This window comes from Balaenoptera ricei, chromosome 3 (genome assembly GCF_028023285.1).
Source record: "Balaenoptera ricei isolate mBalRic1 chromosome 3, mBalRic1.hap2, whole genome shotgun sequence".
NCBI classification, from domain to species: Eukaryota; Metazoa; Chordata; class Mammalia; order Artiodactyla; family Balaenopteridae; genus Balaenoptera; species Balaenoptera ricei.
This window is the reverse complement of record NC_082641.1, coordinates 51,591,412-51,612,436: the sequence shown is the minus strand read 5'-3', so window position 1 is coordinate 51,612,436 and position 21,025 is coordinate 51,591,412. Positions and strand designations below refer to the sequence as shown.

The following is a 21,025-nucleotide window of genomic DNA, read 5'->3' as shown; positions in this document are numbered from 1 at the left end:
GGAATCGGTCCGGCTGACGTTGTTCGCGGCCCCGCACATTGATAGGACAGGAATACTAATGTGATCCGTCCATACAACCCCCTTCCCCCTCCAGGGTTTATGCACTTATCCAATCAAATCCCCGGGAACATCAATTGCAATATTACTTCATCTGCTCTATTATTAGAAACGAAAAGTGTCATCAGAGTGGAGCACATTGCCACATGCTGGGACATAAACACGGATTTCAGATCAACCAGTGTGGCCTTGAGGCCCTCACCTTCCAACACATTCCCGGGCCACAGATTAGTAAAGCCCAGCGAGGAGGGAGTAAGTTTCTTGCCTCAGAAGGAAGATCTCTTGATAACAGTTTTTAAAAATAGCTTTGTTTCCGGGAGTTTTGTTGTTGTGGTGGTGTTTTTGTTTTTGTCTATGTTCACCATGTGCCGGGAGAGAAACCTGCAGCAGTGGGGGCAGAATGCAAGAGGCCTTCAGTCAAACTGGTCCTCAACCCATCTCATCCCACCTTAATGAGTCAAGCTCCTGGTCTTCCATTCCAGAGTCTCAGGACCCAGCTCTGAGAGTTTCCCAATAGAGATTTGAACAAGTAACAGCCAACAGGCCTCCTTGGGCACTCAAGATGACTCAATTCTCCTTTACGGGACATCGGTGACCCAGAGGCCAATGGAGGTGGCCCAGGATAGTGGGGAAGATGACTGACTGCATGAAAGGGGGCCTTGGGGGGTGAGTTCCTTGGCCATTTAAGTTCACCCTTACCACTGACATCCTAAGATTCTTCTGGAAGGAAGAGAGGTAGCATGGGCATTCAACTCCAATGCTCTGAGAATGCTTGTTCCCATGAATGGTTTGTTTGGAGGGGACCGATAAAGAAGTCTGCCACAGGGGAACTACTTATGTGTTGCAGAGCCTAATGAAGAACAAAAAGGAGGTTCTGGTCAATCTCTTAAGGGGTTATAGAGAGTACACAGAGAGGGAGAGCCAGAAATAGCCAGAAGGGCTAACCCCCTAAGGAGACATTTCTAGAATTTTTTTACAAAGCAGGTGAACATAATGGGGTAGTATAATAAGAAAGATATTTGGTCTTTGTCCTCAGTTCCTGGCACAGAGCTCCTAAAACCCTTGTAATTTCCCTAGTGATAAGGGTGATAGGAACCCCATGTCACCAGAGAGACCAAGCCTTGATTAGGCATTTGGAACTTTCAGCCCACCCCCCACAACTTCCCCAGAAGGGAGAGAGGCTGGAGAATGATTTAATCATGAATAGCCGATAGTCTGACCAATCATGCCTACATACTGAAACCTCCATAAAAACCCCTAAACAATGGGGTTCAGGGAGCTTCTGGGTTGGTGAAGACATGGGGTTGCTGGGAGGCTGGCATACTCAGAGAGGGGGCATGGCATCTCTCCCTCCCCCCTCCCATACCCTACGCATCTCTTTCTGAGTCGCATTCTTTATAATAAGCTGGTAAGTAAAGTGCTTTCCCAAGTGCTGTGAGCCATGCTACCAAATTATCGAATCTGAGAGGCATTTGTGGGAACCACCCAATTTGTAGCCAAGTTGGACAGAAGTATAGAGGTAATCTGGGGACTTTATTCTTGTGACTGGTCTCTGCAGTGAGGGCAGATTTGTGGGTCTGAGCCCTTAAACATGTGGGGCCTGATGCTAGCTCCAGGAATTGAATTGTAGGACACCCAATTGGTGTTGGAGAGTTGGAGAAGTAGTGTTGAAAAAGATACCATGTATTTGGTTGGGGAGGAAAAAACCCTAACCAGGGGCTATCTGAATGGATATTCAGCTGCATTGGCATAGTGCTTCACAAAAGATTGAGTCAGTTTTCCCTAAGGACGAGTGGGGGAGAGAAGCATCAGCTCCCACCCCAGACCTTGGTGTGCTATTATCCTCCAGGTGTTTAGATGGTAGGGAGACCAGGGTGAAGGGCTCTTCTGTTGGCTGAGTCTCCCCAAATGTAGGAAGATTAAGAGGTTAACTCTTAGCTAACTCTGACTGTTCCTTTTTCCCTCAGTCTCAAATTTCTCTCTACCTCATGTGTGTAGGGAGGAGAGGTTGAAGAACACATCAGGTGGTTTGGTGAAATTTTCTGGGATTTGGTGAGTGGTTGGGATGCTGAGGGAAGGTATAGGGAGGCGAAGGAAGGATGGATAATACTCATTTGTAAATTAGGTCCTGTGATATGGACCCTTGTGTTACCACTAACTACCTCTCTCCCCACTACCAAACTTAAAGAAAAGTTTGTTCTAACCCAAGGTTCGTGGTGCTTTAGAGAATTAAAGGAAAAGGGACTTAATTTTACATGTGTGTGGACCTAGGATAGAGAAAACAGGACACTGGAGGTGAGTCTTCTGGAAATCTTTTGCCACCACTCTGCTGTTTCATCCCCTGTCCCTGCAGGGAAATACTGCCACCAGATTTGAGCGTCTCCAAGCTCCTTAGTAGTGGGTTTCTACTTCAGCTACAGCCATCTGGTTTCTACTCCCCGCTTCTTCTGCCTAGAGACCATTTCAACAAATTAAAAGAAAAAAAGGCAACACAATTGCACTGCCCTGTTTCTATGCCATATTTCTTGCAGTAGGTGGGGGCGGGGAGGGAATAAATGGGTCAGACTCAAGGGCACATCTGAAGGACCACAGATTTGGAAACCTGCTGGGGGATTACACAGAAATTGTCATTTGTAGGTGCCCCTTGGTCTTCCCTGATACACAGCCCAAGCCATTTTCCTGAGAGGGAAGAAAAATAGCATCAATCCCAGAGCTGTCTCTCTGAGGGACAAATGCTGTAATCAAAATAGCAGCAGGCAGACTTAGTTCCCTCACCTTCCCCCTCATTCAAAACAGCATGAATTTACATTCCTGGGGCTGACTGCCAAATAGAAGGGTAAAGTGCATTTGGAAATCCCAATAACAAGGGTACATTTTCTGGTTATCTAGACCCAATTTTGGCACAATTCTGATAATGGGTCCTCTATAGGTATACAGCTTTGACTCAACTCACATCCTAGATTCACTCCAACATAAGATCCACCTTACATTTCATGTTCTCTCTATGGTAATTTTAGAGAAGTTGTTTTGATTTAGAATTGAGAATTTAAAAAAATGAGTATTAGTTAAGAGTGAATATGAACAACTGGTAAGTTTCTTCAAATTGGTGCTATCGGGAACCACAGTGCGACCCAGAGATGCACATCTCAAACTGGGCTGTGCAAAAATGGAAAAGGACCTTATCTGTGTGGGTCTGTGACAGAGGCGAAGAAAAATACATTAAGATGCTGAATCCTGAGAAGCTGGAAAGATCTGAAAGGAATAATCAAGTTATTTTCTATTAATGTCAAAAGAGATTAAGTTATTGTGAAGAATTTAGTGAATAAACTATTTAGTAAATGGTTTATTTCCACTAAAACCAGAAAGAAGTACAATATATTGGAATATTTATTAATTTCAAAAATATTTTTGAGCATTTTTATTAGGTGCAGTTCCAGGTTTTATTGGTCCTAAAACATATAACTGGGGGCCCTTCTTTAAGAAAAAGAATCCAAAATTAAATACAAAATTAGATATATGATCTTGGGAGGAGCCTATGCAATGAGGTTCCCTGAAGTTAGGTTTTGTTACCTTCATGGTAAATTGCCACATTTGTTGTTTATTTTATGCACAGTGGGCATCTGGTATTTTGCCTCCTCTGATTTTATTCTCCTTTTTCTGATAACAGCACCTTAAATTTCCTTTGAGAAAACCAGTCTTCTTTCCCTTTTTGTCATACGGCTCATGGGTGGGCATATGTATCAGACCTGGCCAATAAGAGTACTATCTTCTAGTAGCCACAATGATTGGTTTATTAGTGGGTACGAAATCTAAACTGAAGTAATGAACTTTGGGCCTTGGGACTTTTTCTAGAACTATTAGGTTGAAACATTTGAAATTGCTATTACTCAACCATTTTAGACCTACATAAATGACAATTTTATATATTTCAACCTAATATTGAGAGTTTCTTTTCCTTGGGTTGCTAGGGGATAAGATGAAAGTCTGCAGTTTCTGGTGGTTGCCTCTGCCACTCATGATCAACAAACTGCCTGAGAGCCAACACAGAGAAAATCAGAATGGAGAGATGGAGAAAGATTGATTTTTTGGGGGAGGGAGGATAATTGACATACAACATTATAGTAGTTTCAGGTGTACAACATACTGATTTGATATTTGTATATATTGCAAAATGATCACCAAAATAATCTACAGATCTTCCTCAACTTACAACAATGGGGTTACTTCCCAATAAACCCATTATAAGTTGAAAATATGTGAAAATGCATTTGATACACTCAAGCTACTGAACATCATAGCTTAGCCGAGCCTACATTAAACATGCTCAAAACACATTAGCCTACAGTTGGGCAAAATCATCTAACACAAAGCCTATTTTATAACAAACTGTTGAATATCTCATATAATTTATCACATACTGTACTGAAAGTAAAATACAGAATGGTTGCATGGGTACAGGATGGTTGTAAGTATATTGTTTGTTTACCCTTGTGGTAGCGTGGCTGACTGGGAGCTACTGGTGCCCAGCATCACAAGAGAGTATCATACTGCATATCTGCTAGCCTGGAAGAAGTCAAAAAAATTGTATGTCAAACCATTGTAAGTCGGGGACCATCTGTAGTTAACATCTGTCAACATACATAGTTACATATTATTTTTTCTTGTGATGAGAAATTTTAAGATTTATTCTCCTAATGACTTTCAAATATGCAATATAGTATTATTAACTTTAGTCACCATGCTGTACATTACATCCCCTTGACTTATTTATTTTATAACTGGAAGTTTGTACCTTTTGACTCCCTTTACCCATTTTGCCCACCCCCCTCAATCCCCCCCACTTCTGGCAACCACTTCTCTGTCTGTATGCTTGGTTTTATCTTTTTTAGATTCCACACATAAGTGAGATTATATGGCATTTGTCTTTTTCTGACTTATTTCACTTAGCATAATGCCGTTGAGGTCCATCCATGTTGTTGCATATGGCAAGATTTCATCCATTTTTATGGCTGAATAATATTCCTTTGTATATATATACCACAATTTCTTTGACCATTCATCTATTGATGAACACACGTTGTTTCCATGTCTCAACTATTGTAAACAATTCTGCAATGTACATAGGGATGCATATATCTTTTCTAGTTAGTGTTTTTGTTTTCTTCAGATAAATACCCAAAAGTGGAATTGCTGGATCATATGGTAGTTCTATTTTTAATTTTTTGAGGATCCTCCATACTGTTTTCCACAGTGGCTGCACCAATTTACATTCCCATCAAGAGTCCACAAATGTTCCATTTTCTCCACATCCTTACCAGCACTTGTAATTTCTTGTCTTTTCCATAGCAGCCATTCTGACAGGGGTGAGGTTATATCCCATTGTGGTTAAATTTGCATTTCCCTGATAATTAGTGATGCTGAGCATCTTTTTGTGTACTATTGGCCATCTGTATGTCTTCATTGGAAAAATGTCTATTCAGGTCTCCTGCCCACTTTTAATTGGATTTAAGAAAATAATTAATTTACTTTTTGCTATTAAGTTGTATGAGTTCTTTATATATTTTGGATGTTAACCTCTTATCAGATATATAATTTACAAATATTTTCTCCCATTCAGTAGGTTTCCTTTTCATTTCGTTGATGGTTTCCATTGCCATGCAGAAGAGTTTTCAGTCTGATGTCATCCCACCTATTTATTTATTTATTTTTGCCTTTGGTTTGGCGTCAAATCTAAAAAATCATTGCCAAGACAGATAACAAGGAACTTGCTGCCTTTGTTTTCTTCTAGGAATTTTATGCTTTCAGATCTTATGTTCAAATCTTTGATCAATATTGAGTTAATTTTTGGGTATGGTGTAAGATAGTGGTCCAGTTTCATTCTTTTGCATGTTGCTGTCCAGTTTTCTCAACAACATTTAATGAAGAGAGACTGTCCGGGTCCCACTGTATATTCTTGGCTGCCTTGTTGTAAATTAATTTACTATATATGTGTGGGTTTATTTCTGGGCTCTCCATTCTGTTCTGTTGATCTATGCATCTGTTTTTATGCCAATACCATACTGTTTTGATTATTATAGCTTTGTAATATAGTTTGAAATCAGGGCTCATGATGCCTCCCGCTTTGTTTCTTTCTCAAGGTTGCTTTGGCTATTCAAGGTCTTTTATGGTTTCATACAAATTTTAGGATTATTTGTTCTATTTCTGTGAAAAATGCCATTGGAATATTGACAGGGATTGCATTGAATCTGTAGATTGCTTTGGGTAGTATGGACACTTCAATGATATAAATTCTTCCAATCCATGAACACAAATTATCTTTCCATTTATTTGTATCTTCTTCAATTTCTTTCATCAATGTTTTATAGTTTTCAGTGTATACGTCTTTCATGTCCTTGGTTAAATTTATTGCTAGGTTTTTTATTTTTATTTTTGTTTTGATGCAATTGTAGAAAGATTGATTCTTAATGATATTATTTGAGCACAGGGATCCAGTTTTGCCTTAAACCAAAGTATTCCTACAATTTAAGTTAGGTGAACCAAATCCCTTTTAAATTAACTCAGTTTGATTTGAGTTACTACCATTTGCAACCAAAAGAGTCCTCATTAATATTATACATAAAGAATAATTGCGCACAAGTATAAAATACATCAGATCAATTTGTCATTTAGTACTTAGTCAGTGTTCACTATGAGTAAGGCACTGTAGCAAAGAGCAGAGAGAATGCAATAAAATTAAAGATATGATTCCTTCTATGGTACTTACACTGGGAGGTGAACACACACACACACACGTGAAATCACGAAGAACAATAAAATATATATTAATGTTATTTTCTGATGTTTATAAATACTTTAAGAATTTAGAGATGGGATCAACCTCTCTGTAGGCTGAAGCTATTAGAAAAGACTACATGATAGAGATGCAACCTGAAGTAGGAATATGTAGAATCTGGATAGATGAAGGAGTAGGGAGAGCTCTTCAGGGGTTGGCTAATAACAAAGGCACAAGAGTGGAGTGGAGTGCACAAAGAGCCTGACCTGAATTGGAGAGAAGGAAGAGAGGCTAGTGTGAGAGTGCTGTGGGTAAGGTCACAGAAGTAGGATAAATGACTCAGTTCCTTTGGTTTAGGGAAAGAAGGAGGACGGTAGGTGAGAAGCAGAGAAAACTTAAGTTTCCTTCGGATGACAATAATGTACATGATTTGAGGCCACAATGGGAAGCAGATATACCAAAGGACTAACCTGATGTCTACCACTGACTTCTTATACTTTTAAAGGACTGGACTTGGGGGTTGAACTCCAGTGTTCTGAGGAATTGATGATGCAGATTATGGGCAGAGTGGGAGTTAGTGTTATCTAAACATAAAATGGTTCACATTACTTAGATCTTTTAGAGCAAAACAGAGGAGTTTGATCCTGATACTGGGTTGGGTAAGACCTTGGGCAAAAGAGGACCACTGCCATTTCGTGATTATGTGAATTAAAATGAGGCAAGTGATGCTTTAAGAAAATTAATCTGGCAGTGATAGGTAGGATGCATTGGAATGAAGAGGTAGTGAAGCCATTTATTAGGCTATTATCATAATCCAAGTGGACAAGGAGCCTGAGTGTGCCAGTAAGAATCAGGGAGAAATTGCAGACTATTTTAAGGTAACAGCATTACCTCAAGAAAGGACTGACTAGAAGATAATAGAAACTATCCAATGTAAAAAGCAACAGCTATTTCAATATCCCATGGAAATAGCAAAACCCATTGGCAATTATCTCTGAAATTTGCATCTAACTTTGACTCTATAGAGCTGTTCCTGTCTTGTATGTACACAGGACATGTACCCATTGGCCAAACTCCAGCCTGCTTTGTCCATGGATTCTACTCTGACCTCTTTCCCATTGACTAGACCTCTTTCCAGCCAACCATGGCTCTGGCCTATATCTTATCTGCACCTTCCCAAAGCTAAACACTAATCAGCTACTGCTTTGTTGGCCCTATTTCCTTTTGCTGGCCCCACCAACCTTGCCTGCAGTGGCCACTCCTTCCAACACAACTTGGTTCTTTTGAGGACACTTCTGGGCCAGCCAAGTATGCTGAAACACGCACTGGGGAAACACTGCAGTGGACAGGCTATGTCTGCAGAACCAGTTCCTTAACTGTCCTCTGACACAGCTCATTTCTGGCCAGTCTATTTGCTACTTTGCTTCATTCTCTGATTCCTCTTTGCTCTCTCATTCTCTCTCTTTCATTCTCTCTCTCCCTCTCTCCCTGTCTCTCTAATAATCACACAACTGACATAAGCGTGACTTTTCCTTGTTCTAAAAAAATACATATTCAGATAAGGATAAAGTCCTCTTTGTTCACCATCCCAGCCTCAGTCCTCTCCTGCCTCCCCAGAAATAATCCTTCTAATCATTTTGCTGTGCAGATTTTCTGTTACACAACTGTATACTTACATGTCCCTGAAAAAACATGTAGTATTTCATTGTTGTCTATATATGTGTATGTTTTTATAGAAATTATATATTATATGTATCATTCTACAACATGCCTTTCTTTTTTCTATTTTACTGTGTCTTTGCAGAGGCTTCTGTATTAGTGCACATCTACTTCAATCTTGTACTTCTGTGTAGTATTCTGAATAACAGATACATCACAGTTTACTAAACCATTCTCTAGTTGGGACATTTAGATTATTTCTAATATTTTAATATTATCAGTAATGCTGCAGTAAAATTCTTAAGCATGCCCTCTTCTTCATATGCCTTCATATGTGGGTCTATATTTCATTAGTGTACATGAAGAAGTGAAATTGCTGGGTCATAGAGTATACGCATTTACATTTGTAAGAGATACTCTGAAATTTCTTTCCAAAGTGGCTATATCAAATTACATGCATGCTGGCTAGTTTTGAGAGTACCTGTTTCCCCACATACTGGTCAGTTTGTTATCATTAAACTTTTCAACTTGTGCCAGTTTGACTTTCCATCTTGATGCTATATTCTTACCTCTCAGCCTTCCAGTTTCTCGTCTCAGGATTTCGCTGATTTAGTCCTTCTTAGCAAAGAATCTCTGTAGACTGATACTCTTTAGCCTGGTAATGATCCCCTCCACACACTCGCGGTACTACCCTCCCACCCATCATGGTCCCAGGACACCTGCTCACATAAGTAGTCTTGAGTGGGTGCAGCCCATCTCTGAAAGAGTGGGCTTCCAAATTGCTTACTCTTAGGACAGACAGGCAGGGCAGGGGTGAGAGAAAGGAGAAAAAGATGAATTCACACTTCCTAGTCTAAGAAATTGGAAAATGGAGCCTTCCTTGATAGAATTGAGCAGTTGAAGATACTAGGGTTGGAGATGAAAATTTAGAAGTTAGAAGCAAAAGGGGGTCAGGGAAGCCTTGAGAATGGACGTGTTTCTAGGAAGGAGTAAGTGTAAAAAGAGAAAAAGTCAAAGGGGTGATTAAGTCCCGAGACATGTCTACAGATAAGAGGTGGGATACAGGAAAGAGTCAGCAGAGGGATGGAGAAGGGATGGCCAGGAAAACAGAGGAAGAAACCACTGAATGCGGTGTCACAGAGCAAAGGGCAGAGTCACTTTCAGGGAGTGAGCTGCCTGTTGTCCCAGAGATATCAAGTAAGAAAGGGACTTAGAAAAATACCTTTTGGCAAGAAGAGGTCATTGTGTAAATCTAATGAATGGAAGGAGCAAAACGCAAATTGTAAGTGAGCAATGAGGGTAAGAAGTGGAAGAAGCAGGTGGGGACCATAAGCATAAGGGGAGGGACAGAAATAGGACAGTTGTTACAGAATGGCAGGTTCTGATAAGTGTACGTTTACCTTTTTTAACATCTTTATTGGAGTATAATTGCTTTACAATGGTGTGTTAGTTTCTGCTTTATAACAAAGTGAATCAGCTATACATATACATATATCCCCATATCTCCTCCCTCTTGTGTCTCCCTCCTTTCTAGGTGGTCACAAAGCACCAAGCTGATCTCTCTGTGCTATGCGGCTGCTTCCCACTAGCTATCTATTTTATATTTGGCAGTATATATAAGCCCATGCCACTCTTTCACTTGGTCCCAGCTTACCCTTCCCCCTCCCCGTGTCCTCAAGTCGATTCTCTACATCTGCGTCTTTACTCTTGTCCTGCCCCTAGGTTCTTCAGAACCTTTTTTTTTTTTTTTAAGATTCCATATATATATGTTAGTATACGGTATTTGTTTTTCTTTTTCTGACTTACTTCACTCCACTCTGTATGACAGACTCTAGGTCCATCCACCTCACTGCAAATAACTCAATTTCGTTTCTTTTTATGGCTGAGTAATATTCCATTGTATATATGTGTCATGTCTTCTTTATCCATTCATCTGTCAATGGACACTTAGGTTGCTTCCATGTCCTGGCTATTGTAAATAGAGCTGCAATGCACATTGTGGTACATGACTCTTTTTGAATTATGGTTTTCTCAGGGTATATGCCCAGTAGTGGGATTGCTGGATCGTATGGTAGTTCTATTTTTACTTTTTAAAGGAACCTCCGTACTGTTCTCCATAGTGGCTGTATCAAGTTACATTCCTACCAACAGTGCAAGAGGGTTCCCTTTCCTCCACACCTTCTCCAGCATTTATTGTTTGTAGATTTTTGATGATGGCCATTCTGACCAGTGTGACGTGATACCTCATTGTAGTTTTGATTTGCATTTCTCTAATGATTAGTGATGTTGAGCATCCTTTCATGTGTTTGTTGGCAATCTGTATATCTTCTTTGGAGAAATGTCTGTTTAGGTCTTCTGCCCATTTTTGGATTGGGTTGTTTGTTTTTTTGTTACTGAGCTGCATGAGCTGCTTGTAAATCTTGGAGATTAATCCTTTGTCAGTTGCTTCATTTGCAAATATTTTTCCCCATTCTGACGGTTGTCTTTTGGTCTTGTTTATGGTTTCCTTTGCTGTGCAAAAGCTTTTAAGTTTCATTAAGTCCCATTTGTTTATTTCTGTTTTTATTTCCATTTCTCTAGGAGCTGGGTCAAAAAGGATCTTGCTGTGATTTACGTCATAGAGTGTTCTTCCTATGTTTTCCTCTAAGAGTTTTATAGTGTCTAACTTTACATTTAGGCCTTTAATCCATTTTGAGTTTATTTTTGTGTATGGTGTTAGGAAGTGTTCTAATTTCATTCTTTTACGTGTAGCTGTCCAGTTTTCCCAGCACCACTTATTGAAGAGACTGTCTTTTCTCCAGTGTATATTCTTGCCTCCTTTATCAAAAATAAGGTGACCATACGTGTGTGGGTTTGTCTCTGGGCTTTCTATCGTGTTCCATTGATCTATATTTCTGTTTTTGTGCCAGTACCATATTATCTGGATTATTGCAGTTTTGTAGTATAGTCTGAAGTCCGGGAGCCTGATTCCTCTAGCTCCGTTTTTCTTTCTGAAGATTGCTTTGGCTATTCAGGGTCTTTTTTGTTTCCATACAAATTGTGAAATTTTTTGTTCTAGTTCTGTGAAAAATGCCATTGGTAGTTTGATAGGGATTGCATTGAATCTGTAGATTGCTTTGGGTAGTATAGTCATTTTCACAATGTTGATTCTTCCAATCTAAGAACATGGTATATCTCTCCATCTGTTTGTATCATCTTTAATTTCTTTCATCAGTGTCTTGTAGATTTCTGCATACAGGTCTTTTTTCTCCTTAGGTAGGTTTATTCCTAGGTATTTTATTCTTTTTGTTGTAATGGTAAATGGGAGTGTTTTCTTAATTTTTCTTTCAGATTTTTCATCATATAGTCTATAGGAATGCAAGAGATTTCTGTGCATTAATTTTGTACCCTGCTGCTTTACCAAATTCATTGATTAGCTCTAGTAGTTTTCTGGTAGCATCTTTAGGATTCTCTACGTATAGTATCATGTCATCTGCAAACAGTGACAGTTTTACTTCTTCTTTTCCAATTTGGCTTCCTTTTGTTTCTTTTTCTTCTCTGATTGCTGTGGCTAAAACTTCCAAAACTATGGTGAATAATAGTGGTGAGAGTGGACAACCTTGTCTTGTTCCTGGTCTTAGAGGAAATGGTTTGAGTTCTTCACCATTGAGAACGATGTTGGCTGTGGGTTTGTCATATATGGCCTTTATTATGTTGAGGTAAGTTCCCTCTATGCCTGCTTTCTGGAGGGTTTTTATCATAAATGGGTGTTGAATTTTGTCAAAAATTCAGCTTTTTCTGCATCTATTGAGATGATCATATGCTTTTTCTCCTTCAATTTGTTAATATGGTTTATCACATTGATTGATTTGCATATACTGAAGAATCCTTGCATTCCTGGGATAAACTGCACTTGGTCATGGTGTATGATCCTCTTTTTTTTTTTTCTATTTGTCAACAATCAACCTTTCACTCCATTTTAATATTATTTAATTCTATGGAAAAAACAAGTTTTATTACATTCCTTTTTTTAAACAGGGGGAAAACTGTACAAATAAGCATGATTAAACCTCTGTTAGAGCTGGTTAATACTGATCTTATTGCCTCGAAGTCTCTCTAGTAGTGTCCAGTAAATTATGTTTAAGGTCCATCTGAAGGAAAAAAGCACTGGAGAGGCAAGAAAGGACTCGGGTAAAACGTTTCAGAGGATTGTAGGGAGATGGAACTTGCTGCTTAAAAAAATTACGTTGAGCTCTGGAGCATCTCCATTTCTTAACACACCTTCCAAACCATTTATTGGGATAGTTTTACCCATGTTTAAAGGCTCATATTATATGCAGTTTGTGGGCTTTTATAAATTCAGAAATAAAGTAATATAAAGAGTAGAATATTGAAGCCTTCAGAGTAGGGCTGTAAGAGACTCAATACTGCTAAATAAGTCCCCAAACAGAAATGTTCAGTCCACCCCACCCCAAAACCTATGTGTAAAAGGAGAAAATGCACAGCAAGAAGCAGAGGAAAAGCATGTATCCTGGAATAAATCATACACTGAACAGTCTAGAACCAAAGAAAAAAGCAAACAACATACATATACACAAAAGCCTAAGAAGCAGCTATTCTCCTCATGTCTTTAGGTGAGTACATCTACCCAGTAGATTACAGTTATGAAAACGACTCAGTTGTTTTTTTTTTATAGTAAAAAACTGTTTCCCATCATGCTCTATTTTCTAGAATCTTTCCTTTTTGATTGGTTGATGTAAACAAAAAGCAAAGCACATAAACTTGCAAGCGTGCACGCGCGTGCACACACACACACCCTCCTAAAATGTGAAAAATGCTGATATATAACGCTGGTATTAGAAATCACTTCAACTTTATACTTAGGAACTTAGAGACCCTTGATTTGCCCCCCCAAAATATTTTTCCTTGTCCTTATTCTTTAAATGCCCAACCACCAAAAGAAAAAAGGAAAAAAATAAAAGGCTTTAAATGCACATGTTTCAAGTCAGTGTCTTGTTAACAAAAAAGGTAGCATTTTCTTCACTTTGGCCATCGTTAAAGATGCAGGCATGGATCAGGGAATGTTAAGACTAGCATGTATTTTTAGAAAATGCAATATTAACGGAGCATATATCTTTCAAAAAAGGATAAAACACTAACAGATACAAGTCAATACACATATTTTTAACTAGTGCAACTTTATCTACAATGGAGTAAATGTTATTTTGTGTGCCAGACATTGCAATACTGTTCATTTCCCTTTTATCATGCAAACATGCCAACCTTATCATTTAAAAAACCTTTATGGGGTCACATTCACATTGCCCTCCCACCCAAATTAAGGGGGAAAAAGTCAATAAAAAGCTCCTCAAGATTGCATAACTATGAACATAAAGCTCCTAGATAATAGTGTATAGGCTGAATTTTCAGGTTTGTATAAAAAAATTATAATTTAGGTAGATGTCTTCCTCATGGATTACAACACAATGTGAAGTTACACTACTCTGAAATTTGTACCAACTGTACAAAAACAAAAGCAAGAGACCATGAAAAAATTATGTCCTTCATGGCCTGAGAGCCTACACAGTTTTGAGTAACTTAAAAGGGTAACTGAGAGCTTGACATTTTTCCCTATCTCACCTCTTCTGCTTCTCTATCTGTAGTATTTGTAAATCAGTCAGTAACAGGTTAGTAGCAAAGGTCTCATCTATCTCCCCCTTCTTCCCTCCTAACTAATCCTACTCAATTTTCTCTCATCTTCCTGAGCATTTTCCATGAACAGCATTGCAAGTTGGTTTAAAAAAAAAATAGAAAAAGAAAACAGAAAGAAAAAAGGAAAGAAGAAAAAGAAAGCTTTACAAGGGTTTTGTTGGTTAATTATTTACTGGCGGAATCACTCCACCAGGAGTTTGATTTCATTGGCTAGCAGTTGGTTCATGTTGAATAGGCCCCCTGGGAGCTTGGTGAGCAGCTCTCGCTCTGTGGTTTCAGGGTCGCTGTCAACAGAGCTGGAACGTACGCTCATGTTGTCGACAGCAGTGTTGGCTGGGGGACCCAGCTCCAGCTCACTAGTCTCACTGGCTGTGGACACCACAGAGAGCAGGGACATACGCTGGGTGAGCCGGCCAGAGGGCAGAAGGGAGGCGGCATAGTCAGCTATGATACCAGCTACATCTAGGTTATAAGCTTTATCAAAGGCTATGAAACCTACATTTGCATTGGCCTCGCAGACACAGAAGGAGCCGTCGTCTTTCATCAACAGGTCAATGCCACACACATCCATTCCCAGGATATTAGACACCTGGATAACTAGCTGTTTCCCTTGTTTACTCAATGAGCACATCATCCCGACACCACCTAGTGAGCAGTTGCTTTGCATCCTCCCATCTGTTGAACACTGTTGCCAACCACACGGCCTCCCATGACAATGACACATACATCCCTTCCATGAGACTCTTTAACATATTTCTGAAACAGGGATGGAGCTTCATGGTGAATAAGATGGCTTAGGTCAGCCAGATGGTGCTTATCACGAGCCAAGAAAACTGCTTTTCCTCTATGACACCGTGTATTCTTCACTACCATTGGGAACTCCAGTACTTCTGCTTCATCAATCATTTTAGCAAAATTTTCATGAGCACCATAAGAGAATGTATCTGGCAGAGGAACACCATGACCTGCCAACTCTTGAAACGTCCAGAACTTATTAACACAGTTCAGGATGTCTTGAGGTTAGTTCATCAACCTGCATCCCATCTTCTCTAGATGGCACAAAACAGTGATGTCAGTATCACTTTGCACCCAAGGGGTTGGTATTCTCACTACCATGACCAGAGGGTAGGCAGTAGTTAGTTCTCCATTGATACGAAGACCCAGGTTTCCTTGATAGATCGTTAGCACCACCTCATCCATCACCAGAGCCCTAAAGTCCAGTTCCTCCTCACAACATTTGGTCTTTAATGCTCATAAGATCTCTTTTTGGGGATAGTCTTCCCTGATTTGACGATCTGTCAAAAACCACAACTTGGTGGCCACAGAGCTACATATCTTGATCTGCCTGTTCTTCCTTTTCTGGGATTACTTCGTCCTGAATATACACTCTTCCTAGGATTGTAGGAGCTCCCACAGAGTCTGAAATCTGTAGTGCAGGCTGACAGGAAGGACAGGTGAGAAGACTAGGGCAGAAGCTTCAGTCCTCTGCTGAAGAATCTCCTTGTATGATCCTTTAATGTGCTGTTGGATTCTGTTTGCTAGTATTTTATTGAGGATTTTTGCATCTATGTTCATCAGTGATATTGGCCTGTAGTTTTCTTTCTTTGTGACATCTTTGTCTGGTTTTGGTATCAGGGTGATGGTGGCCTCGTAGAATAAGTTTGGGTGTGTTCCTCCCTCTGCTATATTTTGGAAAAGTTTGAGAAGGATAGGTGTTAGCTCTTCTCTAAATGATAGAATTCACCTGTGAAGCCATCTGGTCCTGGGCTTCTGGTTGTTGGAAGATTTCTAATCACAGTCTCAATTTCAGTGCTTGTGATTGGTATGTTTATATTTTCTATTTCTTCCTGGTTCAGTCTCAGAAGGTTGTACTTTTCTAAGAATTTGTGCATTTCTTCCGGGTTGTCCAGTTTATTGGCATAGAGTTGCTTGCAGTAATCTCTCATGATCCTTTGTATTTCTGCAGTGTCAGTTCTTACTTTTCCTTTTTCATTTCTAATTCTATTGATTTGAGTCTTCTCCCTTTTTTTCTTGATGAGTCTGGCTAATGGTTTATGAATTTTGTTTATCTTCTCAAAGAACCAACTTTTACTTTTATTGATCTTTGCTATTGTTTCCTTCATTTCTTTTTCATTTATTTCTGATCTGATCTTTATAATTTCTTTCCTTCTGCTAACTTTAGGGTTTTTTTGTTCTTCTTTCTCTAATTGCTTTAAGTGTAATGTTAGGTTATTTATTTGAGATGTTTCTTGTTTCTTGAGGTAGGATTGTAGTGCTATAAACTTCCCACTTAGAACTTCTTTTGCTGCATCCCATAGGTTTTGGGTCATCGTGTTTTCATTGTCATTTGTTTCTAGGTATTTTTTGATTTCTTCCTTGATTTCTTCAGTGATCTCTTGGTTATTTAGTAGTGTATTGTTTAGCCTCCATATTCTTTACAGATTTTTTTTTTAAATTACAACACTAGATCCATCTTTATTTATTTATTTATTTATTTATTTATTTATTTATTTATTTATGGTTGTGTTGGGTCTTCGTTTCCGTGTGAGGGCTTTCTCTAGTTGTGGCAAGCGGGGGTCACTCTTCATCGTGGTGCACGGGCCTCTCACTATCGTGGCCTCTCTTGTTGTGGAGCACAGGCTCCAGACGCGCAGGCTCAGTAATTGTGGCTCACGGGCCTAGCTGCTCTGCGGCATGTGGGATCTTCCCTGACCAGGGCTCGAACCCGTGTCCCCTGCATTAGCAGGCAGATTCTCAACCACTGCGCCACCAGGGAAGCCCTACAGATTTTTTCCTGTAATTGATATCTAGTCTCATAGCGTTGTGGTCAGAAAAGATACTTGATATGATTTCAATTTTCTTAAATTTACCAAGGCTTGATTTGTGACCCAAGGTATGATCTATCCTGGAGAATGTTCTATGAGCACTTGAGAAGAAAGTGTATTCTGTTGTTTTTGGATGGAATGTCCTATAAATATCAATTAAGTCCATCTTGATTAATGTATCATTTAAAGGTTGTGTTTCCTTATTTATTTTCATTTTGGATGATCTGTCCATTGGTGAAAGTGGGGTGTTAAAGTCCCCTACTATGATTGTGTTACTGTCGATTTCCCCTTTTATGTCTGTTAGCATTTGCCTTAAGTATTGAGGTGCTCCTATGTTGGATGCATACATAATTACAATTGTTATATCTTCTTCTTGGATTGATCCCTTGATCATTATGTAGTGGCCTTCTTTATCTCTTCTAACAGTCTTTATTTTAAAGTCTATTTTGTCTGATGTGAGAATTGCTACTCCACCTTTCTTTTGATTTCCATTTGCATGGAATACTTTTTCCCATCCCCTCACTTTCACTCTGTATGTGTCTGTAGGTCTGAAGTGGGTCTCTTGTAGACAGCATATATACGGGTCTTGTTTTTGTATCCATTCAGCCAGTCTATGTCTTTTGGTTGGAGCATTTACATTTAAGGTAGTTATCAATATGTATGTTCCTATTACCATTTTCTTAATTGTTTTGGGTTTGTTATTGCAGGTCTTTTCCTTCTCTTGTGTTTCCTGCCTAGAGAAGTTCCTTTAGCATTTGTCGTAAAGCTGGTTTAGTGGTGCTGAATTCTCTTAGCTTTTGCTTGTATGTAAAGGTTTTAATATCTCCATCGAAAATGAATGAGATCCTTGCTGGATAAAATAACCTTGGTTGTAGGTTTTTCCCTTTCATCACTTTAAATATGTCCTGCCACTCCCTTCTGGCTTGCAGAGTTTCTGCTGAAAGATCATCTGTTACCCTTATGGGGATTACCTTGTATGTTATTTATTGTTTTTCCCTTGCTGTTTTTAAAATTTTTTCTTTGTATTTAAGTTTTGATAGTTTGATTAATATGTGACTTGGCATGTTTCTCCTTGGATTTATCCTGTATGGGACTCTCTGCACTTCCTGGACTTGACTGACTATTTCCTTTCCCATATTAGGGAAGTTTTCAACTATAATCTCTTCAAATATTTTCTCAGTCCCTTTCTTTTTCTCTTCTTCTTCTGGGACCCCTATAATTCGAATGTTGGTGCCTTTAATGTTGTCCCCAAGGTCTCTAAGACTGTCCTCAATTCTTTTAATTCTTTTTTCTTTATTCTGCTCTGCAGTAGTTATTTCCACTATTTTATCTTCCAGGCCACTTATCCGTTCTTCTGCTTCAGTTATTCTGCTATTGATTCCTTCTAGAGAATTTTTAATTTCATTTATTGTGTTGTTCATCATTGTTTGTTTGCTCTTTAGTTCTTCTAGGTCCTTGTTAAATGTTTCTTGTATTTTCTCCATTCTATTCCCAAGATTTTGGATCATCTTTACTATCATTATTCTGAATTCTTTTTCAGATAGACTGCTTATTTCCTCTTCATTTGTTTGATCTGGTGTGTTTTTACCTTGCTCCTTCATCTGCTGTGTGTTTCTCTGTCTTCTCATTTTGCTTCACTTACTGTGTTTGAGGTCTCCTTTTCACAGGCTGCAGTTTTGTAGTTCCCATTGTTTTTGGTGTCTGCCCCCCTGTGACTAAGGTTGGTTCAGTGGGTTGTGTAGGCTTCCTGGCGGAGGGGACTAGTGCCTGTGTTCTGGTGGATGAGGCTGGATCTTGTCTTTCTGGTGGGCAGTACCGTGTCCGGTGGTGTGTTTTGGGGGTGTCTGTGCCCTTATTATGATTTTAGGCAGCCTCTCTGCTAATGAGTGTGGTTGTGTTCCTGTCTTGCTAGTTGTTTGGCATAGGGTGTCCAGCACTGGAGCTTGCTGGTCGTTGAGTGGAGCTGGGTCTTAGCATTGAGATGGACATCTCTGGGAGAGCTTTCACCGTTTGATATTACATGGAGCCAGGAGGTCTCTGGCGGACCAGTGTCCTGAAATCTGCTCTCCCACCTCAGAGGCACAGGCCTGACACCTGGCTGGAGCACCAAGACCCTGTCAGCCACACAGCTCAGAAGAAAAGGGAGAAAAGAAAAAAGAAAGAAAAATAAAATAAAATAAAGTTATTAAAATAAAAAATTTTTTAAATTAAAAAAATAAAAAAATTAAAAAGTAATAAAAAGAAAAGGAAGAAAGAAAGAAGAGAGCAACCAAACCAAAAAACAAATCCACCAATGATAACAAGCGCTAAAAACTATACTAAAAAAAAAAAAAACCCAAAAAACCCCCCAAAATCGAAAGACAGAACCCTAGGACAAATGGTAAAAGCAAAGCTATACAAACAAAATCACACAAAGAAGCATACACATACACACTCACAAAAAAAGAAAAAAGAAAAAAAAATATATTTATCTATATATATATAAAAAAAGGAGGAAGAGAACAACCCAATCAATAAACGAATCTACCAATGATAATAAACTCTAAATACTAAACTAAGATAAACATAAAACCAGAAACAAATTAGATGCAGAAAGCAAACCCCAAGTCTGCAGTTGCTCCCAAAGTCCAATGCCTCAATTTTGGGATGATTCATTGTCTATTCAGGTATCCCACAGATGCAGGGTACATCAAGTTGATTGTGGAGATTTAATCCACTACTCCTGAGGCTGCTGGGAGAAATTTCTCATTCTTTTCTTTGCTCGCACAGCTCCTGGGGTTCAGCTTTGGATTGGCCCCGCCTCTGCATGTAGGTCACCTGAGGGCGTCTGTTCCCGCTCAGAGAGGATGGGGTTAAACAGCTGATTCGGGGGCTCTGGCTCACTCAGGCAGGGAGCAGGGAAGGGTACGGATGCGGGGCGAGCCTGCGGCGGCAGAGGCCGGCGTGACGTTGCACCAGCCTGAGGTGCGCCGTGCGTTCTCCAGGGGAAGTTATCCCCGGATTACGGGACCCTGGCAGTGGTGGGTTGCACAGGCTCCCGGGAAGGGTGGTGTGGATAGTGACCTGTGCTTGCACACAGGCTTCTTGGTGGCGGCAGCAGCCGCCTTAGCGTCTCATGCCTGTCTCTGGGGTCCACGCTGATAGCTGCGGCTCATGCCAGTCTCTGGAGCTCCTTTCAGCGGTGCTCTTAATCCCCTCTCCTTGCGCACCAGGAAACAAAGAGGCAAGAAAAAGTCTCTTGCCTCTTCAGCAGCTCCAGACCTTTTCCCGGACTCCCTCCCGGCTAGCTGCGGCGCACTAACTCCTTCAGGCTGTGTTCACACCGCCAATCCCAGTCCTCTCCCTGCGATCCGACCGAAGCCCGAGCCTCAGCTCCCAGACCCCGCACCCCCCACACCCCCCCAGCGGGTGAGCAGACAAGCCTCTGGGGCTGGTGAGTGCTGGTCGGCACTGATTCACTGTGCAGGAGTCTCTCCGCTTTGCCCTCCACACCCCTGTTGCCGCTCTCTCCTCCGTGGCTCCAAAGCTTCCCCTCTGCCACCCGCAGTCTCCGCCTGTGAAGGGCCTTCCTAGTGTGTGGAAACCTTTCCTCCTTCACAGCTCCCTCCCACTGGTGCAGGTCCCGTCCCTATTCTTTTGTCTCTGTTTTTTCTTTTTTCTTTTGCCCTACCCAGGTACGTGGGGGAGTTTCTTGCATTTTGGGAAGTCTGAGGTCTTCTGCCAGCGTTCAGTAGGTGTTCTGTAGTTGTTCCACATGTGGATGTATTTCTGATGTATTTGTGGGGAGGAAGGTGATCTCCACATCTTACTCCTCCGCCATCTTGAAGGTCTCCCCTGTTTACCTTTTAAAGGATGTGTTTGGAAAAAAAAAGGAAGAACCAGTCGATAAGCAAAGATAGAAGTTTTTTTAATAAAAAGACATAATTATAGAAAAAGGCATCAGAGGAGAGAAAAATGTAGTCCACCATGCAAATGAATGGAAACCTACTGACTTGTTTTGCAAATGGGAAGAATCTGGACA

At 40.1% G+C, this 21,025-nt stretch overlaps 1 pseudogene; it reads right to left on the bottom strand.

Annotated features, from left to right (window-relative positions):
* Positions 1-14,360: 14,360 nt before the first annotated feature.
* LOC132363633 (beta-citrylglutamate synthase B-like) lies at positions 14,361-15,394 on the bottom strand (annotated as a pseudogene).
* Between the last annotated feature and the right edge of the window lie 5,631 nt (positions 15,395-21,025).